Below are 13,178 nucleotides of genomic sequence, written 5' to 3' on the forward strand. Positions count from 1 at the left end.
CAGGCACTTTGCTAAGCCCATTTCGCTCACCCACTTTTATTCTCACAATAATCCAGTGTGTCAGGATGGTTTCTATTATTACCATCCCTGTATTACAAATGACAGAAATCAAGCTTGGAGAGACTGGGTGACATACTTCAGGTCACCCAGCTAGGAAGTGGCAGAGGCAGGATTTGAACCCAGGGAGCCTGGCCCCAAAGCACGTCCTCATAACACTAAATAGCGCTACATCCTTCTTAAAGAGAAAATTGTTACCCACAAGAGACAGCACCATTGACTTTGTTGTCATCATAATCCACACTCTGGGTTCTCTCTTAAGTCTTAGGGAAAAAGTGGCTAATTTGTTGTATAACCTACATTACAAATGGAAGAGGAAAAGGACTCCTGTTGTATGCCAGTTTCCTTCCTCCTCAGCTTCCTTCTCTGGAAGCCCCCAGATACCACTCCTCCTTGTGAGAATTATGCAATAGACCAGCCTAGGATGAGACCTAGCAGATGTGAGAGGGGGCCATTCACTCTTTGAAGAAAAATATCTGATAAAAATGCATCTTTTTAGTGAGGGCACATAAAGGTAAATGTTGAACAAATGTTATAAATTCTAACGCTATATTCTAGCATGCACTGTCTATTTACAGCAATTAGGTTTTTTTTTTTTTGAGCAGTGTTCTACCTTGTTCCTTCACAAAAATAGCCCTGGTCATTAGAGACCCAGTAGGCCATAGAGTAAGGAATATATATGGATTTTTCTCTTCTGGCGGAGACAGGAACTAGATGAAATCTGAACAGTCTTAGTTCAAGCTTTGTCTTCAGGTGACTTGGAATTTGCAGAAGAAATAACCTTTGGGGAAGGTTATTAACTCATGTAAGAGACATTAAACAATTATTTTGAAAAGCACTTAAGGGAAGGGGAGTGATGTTTACTTCAGATGCCTGTAAACTCTCCTTTGATTTTTATTGCTGTCGTTGCTGGAGGGGAACATGTTAGAATCATAATACAGAAGTAGAGAGATCAGCCTAACATCCTGGCTTTGCTGCTTAAGAAGCTGAAATCCAAGCAGGAGAAATGTCATGTTATGTGCACTTGTTCGATGTTCCATGACCAGTGAAGACAACCCTCTGGGTGAGATGGTTTAAATGAATGATTATCTGAAGACAGAAAAAATGGAACAAATGTGTAAATTTCCAACTTCTTTTGGCAGCAAATCTTTTCTTCCTACAACACATTAGTTTATAGATCTCCAGGACAAAAGCAGATTAAAGCTGATAAATCCAACTCAGCATTTAGTTGAGTATAATTCATTGTTTGCAGAATGCATTACACACCTCCACAGAGCCCTAGGGGTCAAAAAGCACATTTTGAAAAACACTGAACTAGATAAACCTTGAATGTTAGGTGCTTCCCCAAATTTCGCAGTGCCTTGACAGTTTCACAAGGTCATGTGACCAATTTGGGCCAATGGGATATAAGTAGAATGATGAGTGGCGATTCCAAGCTGAGGAAGGACATAAGGATATATATTGTCTTTATTCCCCTCTTCCCCTGACGTTGTGATGGAGGAGACAGGCGGCAACAAGAAGGCAGAGCCTCCATCAGCCTAAGACCCTGAGTGTCAGTGAGGAGGAAAGAGCCCTTCCCATTGTCTGCACTAGCTGTACAACGTGAGCAAGAGACAATGATGTTTGCTACCACAGCATAAATTAGCCTATCTGAACAATCTCAGAAATGGAATTCTCTAGTTCCTGTTCCTTTTTTTGCCTTTAGTCTTCTTTTCTCTAATATCGTATCTTTCAGAGGAATACACAGTTCCAGCATGCTGCATTCCAGCTCAAGAGTGGCAGTGGATTATACTAAACTGACTTCACGGATATGCTATGCAGTAACATTTTTTTATGGTTGTAACATTGCAGTCAAAATTATATTTTGGCTGCTGTCCTTTATTTTCTGAGCAATCAATTGGCTTACTAAATAGAAAAGGGTTCTCACGCAAAATAATTTCTAAATGAGTCACATAGGTTATTAACTCATGTAAGAGACGTTAAACAATAACAACCAGTGTATGTTGAGCACCTACTGTGTATGAGGTAATTATAGGGAATAGAGCGTAGAGGTTCAGTATAGAAAATCTGATATCCAATAACTTGCATTCAAAATCCAACTCCACTATTTTCTGATTGTGAGGCTTTTTGCAAATTACTCCTCTCCCTAAGCCTCGGGACTACAGTGAAGCAAATAAGGCCCACTCTTTAAGGTTGCTATGGCTTGAATTAGTACTCCAATACAAAATCGAGCCATGGTAAGTACAAACCAAGTATCATAATATTATTGATTGGGTGACTTTAACCAACTCTATCATCAAGACTGAAATTTTCTTTCTGTTTTATAAAAAAATGTCTTATTAGATCACTAATAATTTCTTATGCAAAAGTATAAGAACAGGAAAAATATTTAGTTCTATTAGAATATGTTGCTCGATTGAATGGTAATCAGGAATATTATTTTAAATTGCTCTCTCCCTTCATTTAATCACCTCAATATGAAAGGCTTGTCTAAAAGCAACCAGGGATTAATTCTTTCCCCTTCAATCTGTTAACCAGCCATTGTGTATTTAATTAATTTGATTCATGGATTGCATTAAATATTTTCCATCACATCTAATGTAATATTCCTTATCTGTTCATTAACACATGAGTCTAACTGTAGCAGAACTAACTAGTTTAACAGAGATTATTTTCTTCCACTTATAAAAGTAAAGAAAATAGCAATTCAAAACTGGAAAAAATCCAGTTGATGTCCAAAGCTCTCTGAAGTAGGAAATAGGTAGGAAACTATTGTATAAAAGAAAGAATAATGGTTGTACTGTGGGAAGATACAAGTTCAAATTCTAGCTTTGTCCTTCAGTTTCATATAATAATGAGCAAATCAGTTCAGATCTTTGAGCTTCAGTTTCTTCACAAGTTAAACATCATACTATACTCTTAATTCAGAAGACTATGTGTGGGACAGCTGGATTTTCACATGCAAAAGAATAAAGGTGGACCCCTATCTCACACCATATACAAAAATAAGCTCAAAATGGAGCAAAGAACTAATTATAAGATCTATAAAATTCCTAGAAAACATAGGTATAAATCTTCATTACCGTGGAGTAGGCAACGTTTTCTTAGATATGACACTAGAGGCACATACAACAAGATAAACTGGACATCATCAAAATTAAAAACATCTTTGCCTCAAAGGACACCATCAAGAAAGTGAAAAGTGTGCTATGTGTGCTGTGCTATGGTGTGAATATGTGTGTCCATCTCCCCCACCCAAATTCATATGTTAAAAACCTAATGCCCAAGGTGATGATATTAGGAGGTGGGGCTTTGGGGAGGTAATTAGCTTCACGAGGGCAGAGCCCTTGTGAATGAGATTAGTGCCCTTTATAAAGTGCCTCTTATAAAAGAGGCTCCAGAGAGCTCCCTCACCACCTTCCACCACGTGAGGACTCAGGGAGAAGTCAGCCATCTGCCATCCAGAGGACAGCCATACTGGCGCTCTGATCTCAGACTTCCAGCCTCCAGAACTGTGAGAAATAAATTTCTGTTGTTTATAAACCACTCAACTTATAGTATTTTGTTCTAGCAACCAAATGGACTAATACAAGATCAGAGAAAATTTTGCAAATCGTACACCTGAATGGGGACTTGTACCTAGAATACGTAAGAACTATTCCAACTCAATAATAAAAAGATGACCCATTTTAAAAATGAGCAAATTATCTGAATATACAGTTCTCTGATGAAGACATAAAAATAGCCAATAATTACATAAAAAGATAGATACTCAACATAACTATCTGTCAGAGGAATGTAAATCAAAATAAAAATGAGATACTACTTCACAGCCACCTGGATGGATATCATCAGAATGACAAGTGTTAGTGAGGATATGGAGAAATTAGAATCCTCATAATGCTGACAGGAACGTAAAAGGTACAGTTGCTTTGGGAAACAGTCTGGCAGTTCCTCAAGTGGTTAAGCACAGAGTTACCATATGATCCAGAAAGTCCAGTCTTAGGTATATATCTAAGAGAATTGAAAACAGATGTTCAAAAGAAAATTTTACACAAATGTTTACAGCAGCACTATTCATAACAGCCAAAAAGTAGAAACAACCCAGATGTCCATCAACAGACGAATGGATAGATAAAATGTAGTATTTCCATACAATGGAATATTATTTGGCAATAAAAAGAAATGAAGTACTGATAAATGCTACAACATGGATGAACCTTGAAAACATTTACACTAAGTGAAAGATGCCAGACACAAAGGACTACATATTGTATGATTCCATTTATACGAAATTTCCAGAAAAGGCAAATCCACAAAGAAAGAGAGTAGAGCAGTGTTTGCCTAGGGCTCTGGGCTATGGGATGATTGAGCAAGTGATAGCTAACTTGCATAGGGTTTCTTTGGGGGAGTGATGAAAATGTTTTAAATGGACTGTGGGATAGTTGCACAACTCTGTGAATATACTAAAAGCCATTACACTTTACATGGGTGACTATGTGTTATGCCAATTATAGCTCAGCAAAGACTATTTTTAAAAGGCTATTACGGGGAATTCCTTGGTGGTCCAGTGGTTAGGACTCCACGCTGTCACTGCTGAGGGCCTGGGTTCAATCCCTGGTCAGGGAACTAAGATTCCGCAAGATGTGTGGTACGGCCAAAAAAAGGAAAAAGGCTGTTGTGAAAAATAATCAGTAGGATAAGTTTAACTCTTAGAACTCAAGGCCAAACATGCAACTTTTTAAATATTCTATGAAGCATCACAATTCTTGATTCTGAGGCCCTGTTCTTTTGGGCCAGCTGTAGATTGTCTACGAACAATTAATTCTGAGGCCCTCTATCCTCCCAAGCTTCAGAGTAGAATTAGGGATGATATCTGGTACGTAGAAAAATGGGCAAGTGCCCCTCGTCAGCTATGTTGTTGTCCACTGAAATCCCATAACTTCCTGTGCTTTCTGTGCCTTGCTCAGCATGGCTAGGACTTTAGAGCCTGTGTTTCCTTCTGCCTGGACTTCCTGGGTCTCAGATCTCCATCAGACTCCGGTCTCCAGGGCTCGGCCATCTCACCCCTCGCCAGCCTAGGGACCAAGCTTCACTGTGGTGTCCCCGAAACTCAATTCTACTTGTTCTTAAAGAGTTGGCCTTGATGGCTCATGAAACTCACAACCTAGCTACATTTTAAGGACAGAAATGGCTTAAACTTAAAAAATTTCCAGGAAGTGATGAGAAAGAGTTACATTCCATGTTTCTGGTACAGCAAAGAAAAGAACAAACAGAATAGTTAAATTGCTATATTAGAGCATTCTGGAGGTTTATATATACCTTGCTATAATGATACCATGAGTTACAGATAATAATAAGTTAAGGCTAATAATAATAAAAATAAACATACATTAATTGAGTCTTTGTGTTTGGCATGGTGTTAAGCACTTCCCATGCTTTACCTTTCTTCTGTCAAGGAGAACAAATAAGAACAACACTCAGTAAGGAAATATTGATTTTGGTCCTCAGTTCCAAGAAATGTGACAAACTAATTCATAAAATAAGCATCCTGAAATTGTTTACAATACTTTATTGAGGATGTTGGCTGAGACACCAGGGATGCTTGCTGTATAGTTGCTTACACTGGTGAAAATAGGCAAGAGCATTTTATTTTTCAATTCATTTATCCATCAAAAGAAATGGAAGCAGAGTTTTCACTTAAGAAAAAGAGCTTGCAAGGCAATGTTTTTCTTTGCAACACTCGACAGAGATCATCCACTGTCTCATGGAGAGAGCCCAGGGTAAAGAAGGGAGGGCCTTCCTGGACTGGATAGTGGGGCTTAGAAGATAAAGCTCTAAACTGAGTCCAAGTTGCACAGCTGAGTCATACCTTCCGGGCCTTTTGTTCTCCTCTGCAGCATGAGAAGGCTGGCCTAGACTAGAGAAGCCACAAGACACTCCACATGCCTCACGTCCACTTTTTGCTCTGCACACATGGTTGCGCAATAAATATTGCATTAGTAGGCGCCTATTAAAGGCAGACTCTGTGGAGTAAATAAGCCCCAGCTACAGGCCTTTCTGAATCTTTTGTCATAAAGGGGATGAAGGGCAAAGTAGCTTGGAGCAGTGGGAAGAATCCTGACTCTAGGCTCAAACCTCTCCATCCCAGTTCTGGCTCATGCATTTATGAGCTCTCTTACTACTTGACCTCTCTTGGCCACAGTTTCCTAGCCTATAAATCGGGGATAATGATAATAGCTGCCTTACCCTAGTGTTTAGGACGATTCACTTTGTGAACTCTGTTGCCCATCAAGTATCATACAGCTACAAGATACAATCATGTAAAGACATGTCTGGATCAACTTCCCCACCCCTACACTTCAATTTTCACTGTAGCTCTCAGCACTGTTAGACCTAGGAAATGTCTAGCTGTCATTCTGGGGAAACTCAATTGTGTTTTTCTCCAGTAGCTGTAAGCACCGCCCTCTGCTTTTCCTGTCACAGTTGTCCTGACCCTTCCTTGCAGTTTCAGGCAAACAAGGCTCATATCTGAGCCCCACGTACTTCATATTCTCCTCGGCCAGCTTGCTGTGAACAACTTCAGTTCTTTTCTAACTTAAATTTTCAAGGTTTCAATCTATCTCCCCTTCTTTCTCTTGTGGAAGAGGCCACAGCGAATCCTGGAACCTTCTTTTCCATGAAAATGCTCTTTGTGGGGACGTAAAGACCAAAACCCAACATACAAGACAAAACAGCTTGTCTAGCCTCTGAGTTGCATTTCCAGCATTCTTTTCCCATGTAGTGTTAATTTGTCATCTGTCCAAAAGGAGAAACAAGTCCAAAATAAAAAAGTAAGGCATTATCCTCCGTAGGTCAGGGTCTGAAACATAAATGGACTAAACTTCATAAAAATGTTTCTAGATGAGCCCCCAAACCACAATCCAATTTGAGAGACTCTACATGTTGAGATTTTGCTGAGCTTTTTCTATATCATAATATGTCATTCAAGATGACTTCATGGGAAGCCAGAAACTACTTTTGAGGATATTCATCCATTCATTCATTCATCTGTTCACTCATTTATTCATCACCAAAAATGAACCAAGAGAGTGCCAGGCACTGGGCAAAAAAAAAAGAGGGAGAGTCACACCCTGCCTTCAAGAATGTCCTTATTCGGAGTTAGACTGTCTCCCTCCCAAGAGCCCTTCTAATATGGTGTATCTATTACAATCCTATGATGTAGATACTAACAGTATCTTCATTTTTCAAAAGAGGAAACTGAGGCACAGAAGGGGTGAGTAATTTCCTAAGTCACACAGGGAGGAGGTGGGGAGCCAGGATTCGGCCCAGGCATTTTGGCTCCGGGACCTGTGCTATTAACTGTCTTAGCTTCCTCTTCCATGGTCACTGTCAGTGCTTTCCCTCAAAGGAGTGAGTCACGCAGAGTTTTCAGATATTAGGTTGAAGGCTTTCAAATCCCCCCACCTCTATCTAAACATCAAGTAGACAGTCATCTCTTCCAGTGCTTTATAAGCCCAAACATATCTGAGACCTTTTAAATCTCATGAAGCAGTGTTTACTAGGAGGATGATTTCATGCCTTTTTAGTTCTTACTTGAAAAATCTGTTTTCCCTAAATCTTTTCACACTTCCTATCACTGCCATCATTGGGAGGAATAACATAATCAGAGGAAGGAGAATTAAACAGTAATAAAAAGCATTCACATTGTCTAGCTTGTTAGCCCTGTTATCAAGATGCTTCTGTGATTTCACGCTGAAAATGTCTACCGAACTCCATCAACATTCCATGGACCCACAGGATCAATCTCCCGACTCAATGTGTGATAGATGGCAAGTGCCGTAAATGCTGCAAAATCTGGATACATTTCCAACAAAACAGCTACCGGTCGGCAATGACTAGCATTTATAAGGCTTGAGAGTGTAGCTGGGGGGTGGGGGGGAAGTACATTCGACCTTATTCTCCCAGGCAACTACTTTCTATTAGATATTTTTCCTACCAGTATATCTCAGCTCACTGTCTGCTTCCCTTTTCAACAGTCATCCATTGCCATAATTGAGAAGATTTTTATCTAGGAAGAAAAGAATGGATTAATATTAGGCAAGCTAATGAAATAAAACATCACTTTGATAGATCAAATATGAGGAAAAAATGAACCATCTCAGTGGATATTGAAAAGGCATTCAATGCTATTGTTACCATTATTGATTTAAATAAATTATTTTTAATTAAGAAAAGAATGTAAAATATCTCATTGATAATTTTTATACTGATTACATGCTGAAATGATAATATTTTGGGTACCTTGGGTTAAATAAAATATATTTTTAAAATTAAAAAAAAAAAACAGTCATCCATTACCCCCACCAACACACACACACACACACACACACACACACACACACACACACACACACACACATATACAACACATCTTACTGGGACTTTCTGAAATACAGGGCATGCATCCTTATTATGAGATTAAATGAATACATTTAAAAGTAGAAAATGATAGAAAATAATAGACCATCACTAACCTCAGTGGATGCTGAAATAACTGCTGCTATCAAAATCCAAGAGTGGCCGAAAAGTCTTGTCACTCCTCAGTGGTGGGCATCAAATCCACGTCTTCTAGAACACAAAGGAAGTTCTATCATCTGAAGCCGCCCTCAGCCTTTTTTAATGTTGTGATTCTCATCTTCTTTCATGCTGGAAAGGCAAAAGTAGAAGCTGCAGAGCCCTTGCTTTGTGTCTTTTCCCTTCATACAAGTGCCTCTTTCTGTTATCTCTGGTTTTCCTTTGCTGAGCCATTTCCAATCTCCACTGACACCTTCAGAAACTTTTCCCCAAACTGGGTTCCTTTCCTCTTGGGAACAGAGCAGCTTTGCATTTCCCAGCCTTCCTTGCAGTTGGGTGTGGCCATGTGACTAAGTCCTGGCCAATGAAATGTGGACAAAATTGATACATCATTTCTAGGCCTATCAAAAACCATCTATGCACCACTTTGTTCTCTTCCTCCATCAGGGTGTCAGTGAATGGCTCTGAGTCCCTCAGGGATGGTGGAGCCATGGATGGAAGATGTCTGGGTCGCTGAATGACTGTGCGGAGAGGGGTGACCTCCTCCCAGCCCAATGAGCATTGAAATGTAAAGACAGTACATAATAAACTTTTACAGTGTTAAACCACTAAAATTTTGGGATTGTTAGTTCTGCCAGATAACCAACACTTTATGTTTACATAAGAATTGTGTAACATAATTTAAATGCTGTGCTGTCCTTTGAATCAGATTTAAATAAGCTTCAACATCACTTGAAAATTATTTCTGTTACCATGCCATGAAGAAAACTAAACTGAGTTTTCTTAGTTTGGAGTGCAAGTACCATAAAATGAAATGAAACAAAATTAATTTAAAGCAGATTAAAATTAAATTTGATTTGATTTTCTGTATTTCATCCATCAACAAATGGGATGGCAAGATATCTCTATATACTTTTCAAATGTTTATGTTCTTTTTATACGGGTCTTCCAGAACTTGTTTATATGGGTCCCAATGAGCTTGTTTTTGTAATTCCGAGCTCCTACTTCAGAAAGTAGTTTTATATTTAATTCAGTATTTTTGATTGTTGCTAAGCATCCACTTAGTCCAAATTAATAATAACACAAGCACTAGCTTCAAAAGCTGAAAACAGGATGGGTTGGAGTGGGGGCACTAGAATTATTTCCCTCTGATTTGGAAAAACCAGAGGCTTTGCCTGTGAACCCCCAGAACAATTTTTTTTCTATTTTTTTTCTTCTTTACTAAGAGATTCTGGTCTAGTAAAGAAGAGCGTACAAGTGCAAAGTTGTGACTGTTAAGTGGTCAGAGGTTCATTAACTCCTCTCCAATTCTTATTCTAGAAAAAAAAAAGCTCATTTGCAGAAGGGAAACACCTGGCAGGCGAAGAAGGCTGATAGAGTTGGGATTGGGCTGACCACGGGCATGGAAGGAAAAGAAATGACTCCGTGTGGTCATTCCGGTCAGCGGAACCTGCAAACAAAGCCAAGGATCAGTTACTGCAGGAGAGACACTTGTAGGCACACGAGCCCAAAGACAGCTGCCAAACCAAAAGACTGAGCAATGAAGTAAGTTCAAGGTTAACAAAGGTATGTATGATCATGGCACCAGTTTAGGGAAAATCTCAGGCTGGGTGTGTTGAGCCCACCCAAGTCCCAAGTCTGAAGCTTTCCCTTACCAGTTAGCTCCATCCTGCAAGCTTGATGGGCCCCCTGGGGCTCAAGAGTGCTGTGAGCATAGACATGCTGGTGGTAGAGAACAGGGCAGGGGATTCTCCACACAAGGCAAGTCAAACTTGGCTGAAAAAAGGACACGGAGCTCAAATGACATCTCACCTGCTAACTGATAAACAGTCATCGTGCTGACTGCTGCTAAGGAACGTCTTCATCCTATGCCAGCCATAGGGACAGCTAGTGTGGCCCCTGAGTATAGGAGATGTACGGCCAGGGCACCAGGCTGGCTCCTCTTTGGTCCCTGGCTGAGGCTAATGCAAGGTGTTGATGGAGTAGAGGCTGGGCGTCTTCAAATGCTCATCTCTCTCCTCTTTCAGCCCCCTTCAGGTCATGCTGCCACCATTTCCCCTTTCCCCTCTGACCTCTCTTTTATTTCCCCTTCCTCTTTTCTTCCCACTGCCAGAGAATCTTTTTCTAACTGGGGTTTGGGGTGAACAGAGCCTTTCTATTTCTCAAGTTTTATTTTTCTCCCATTTTATTGATCAGAGCAAATCACAGACCCCAGCTGAATATCAGTGTGGTGAGCACTGCAGTTCCCTCTTAGGGAACGGCCATCATCCTGCCACGAGCTCCTTCTAACTAATCTGCTGTAGCCAGGATTGGGCCTGTAGACTAGGGAGAGGACCAACTCCAGACTGGAGTGTCAAAGAGCCAGAGGGAGGGTATTTTGGTTTGAAGCTTGAGAGAAATATTGAAGCCAGACACAAATCTCAGGAAGATTTTGGCTTCAGTGAGGAAAGTATAAACCTTGGCAGAATACTAAGATTAGTAAGGCGTAATTGATAAAATGTAGTTAATGAATGAGTTTTGTGTTTGATCAAGTTAACTTAAAAGATAAAGCGTCACTGGTCTGTAATACACAATAGGAACTTTGAACCTTGGTTTTATGGGGTTTGGTGGGAATGACAGGAGAATGTAATAACAAAATTGTTGGGGAAAGTTGTATTTAGTGAATAAGGGGACCCCCAAAGTTACTCAGAGTTTGGCAAATATTATCTGAATGTCAGTGGAAGAGTTTCAGTCTGTATTTGAATCTTCTTCCTTTTGTTTTGTTGCTTGTGGTTTTGCTGTTGCTGTTCCTGTTGTTGTTGTTTCTTCCTTCCTTCCTTTCTCCTCCTCCTCCTCCTCCTCCCCCCTCCCCCTCCCCCTCCTTTTAACCCCCTCCTCCCCCTTCTCTCCCCCTCCTCCCTCCTCCCCCTTCTCCCCCTCCCCCTTCCTCTCCCCTCCTCCTCCCCCTCCTCTTCCTCCTCCTTCTTCTTTTTGACTTCTCCTCCTTTTCTTTCCTCATCCTCTCTCTTCTCTTTGCCTCCTCTTCTTTCTTCCTCTTCCTCTTCCTTCTTCTTTCTTATTATTCTTTTCCTCATCATTATTTACATCACATCTTTTCCAATTCCTTGAGTGTTCAATCAAGTCTCAAGAGGTTCTTTCAAAATGTACTTTTTTAATACTAAAACTGTACACCAATTGTCTCAATTAGGCTTCTGTTTGGCTGCATATAATGGAAAAATTCCAGGACAACAGCAATGTAAACACACAAGGGCTCTTGATCTCACATTAAGGATGCCTGAGGTCAGCAGTCCAGGACTGGCTTGACACCCCATAGTGTCATCAACCTGACACGTAGAAGGGCAAAGAGACCCGATAAGGTCACACATCAAATTACTGGCAGAACTTGGACAGCTGGAAAACAAGACAAATTTTTAACTTGAACAGTGGAACTCTAAATCATTTCTAAATTTGGTTCACTGTGAACTTGCCTTTTTTTCCTCCTTATCTTCTTCTTTTCTCTGATTTACTTTAGCTGGTTTTATCTTCCCTTTGCAGTATCCATGTGATGAAATACATCACTTGGTCTTATTCATCAGGAAGACAGTAAGTGTCAGAAATACAGAAGGCACTGACTCTGAGGTGGTGAGGCACCTAATTATGGCCCGGACAGGGTCTTTGGGAGGAAAAAAGATGCAACACCCAGAGGTCAGAAAGGGAGCACAGGTACAAAGGAATCAGAGAGAATTTATGTGATTATGAAATGGGACACAAGGGTCCCACTGACTTAGTCATTTTTGGTGCTTTTGGCTTTTTCCTCTATTAATAACAGATAGACTATACTGATATAACAAGAAGGCAGTGGGTGTGGTAGAAAAGGATGTGAGCTTTGATTTCAGATTTCTGAGCTTATATTCAGATACTACTTATTTATCAATTAAGTGTCTTGGGTAAACTACTTCTATAACCTCAGTTTCCTCATGTGTTAAATAGAGGTAATAGTCTCCATTCCAGAATGTGGTTGTCAGAATTAAATGAGGTAACATACATAAATGTTTTGGCCCTTCTACCTTAAACAAAGAACGACAAACTGGAACAAAAACAGTCATGGAAATTCATGTTTACCAAAGTAGGTAAGTTATTTACTGATAATTTGCATTTTTAATAATATTGAGGTGGCCATAAAGTTCGTTCGGGCTTCTGTAAGATGTTATGGAAAAAACCCAAATGTTTTGGCCAACCCAATAATTACAATGGTTTAAAATGTTCCATCCCCAAAGGAAACGCAATGTCTTATTCAATTTTCAGAAAAATTTAATGTCCAAACAATTCAAGGAGTGAACTGATGTCTGTTTTACATACTTTTACATCCAGAACCAGAATAGTTTGGGGCACGTGGTATGTATGCAGTAAATATTTGTTGAATGAATAAATACATGAAAGAATGAAACAACTTTCATTTATTCTATATATATTTGGCACTGAAGTGGTTGCTGGATGTATAAACAAGACCCAACTTTCACGAATCTCAGATTATAAGTTTGGACCAACCAACAAGATGATTTCAG

This window comes from Balaenoptera musculus, chromosome 11, assembly GCF_009873245.2.
Source record: "Balaenoptera musculus isolate JJ_BM4_2016_0621 chromosome 11, mBalMus1.pri.v3, whole genome shotgun sequence".
Classification (NCBI taxonomy): Eukaryota; Metazoa; Chordata; class Mammalia; order Artiodactyla; family Balaenopteridae; genus Balaenoptera; species Balaenoptera musculus.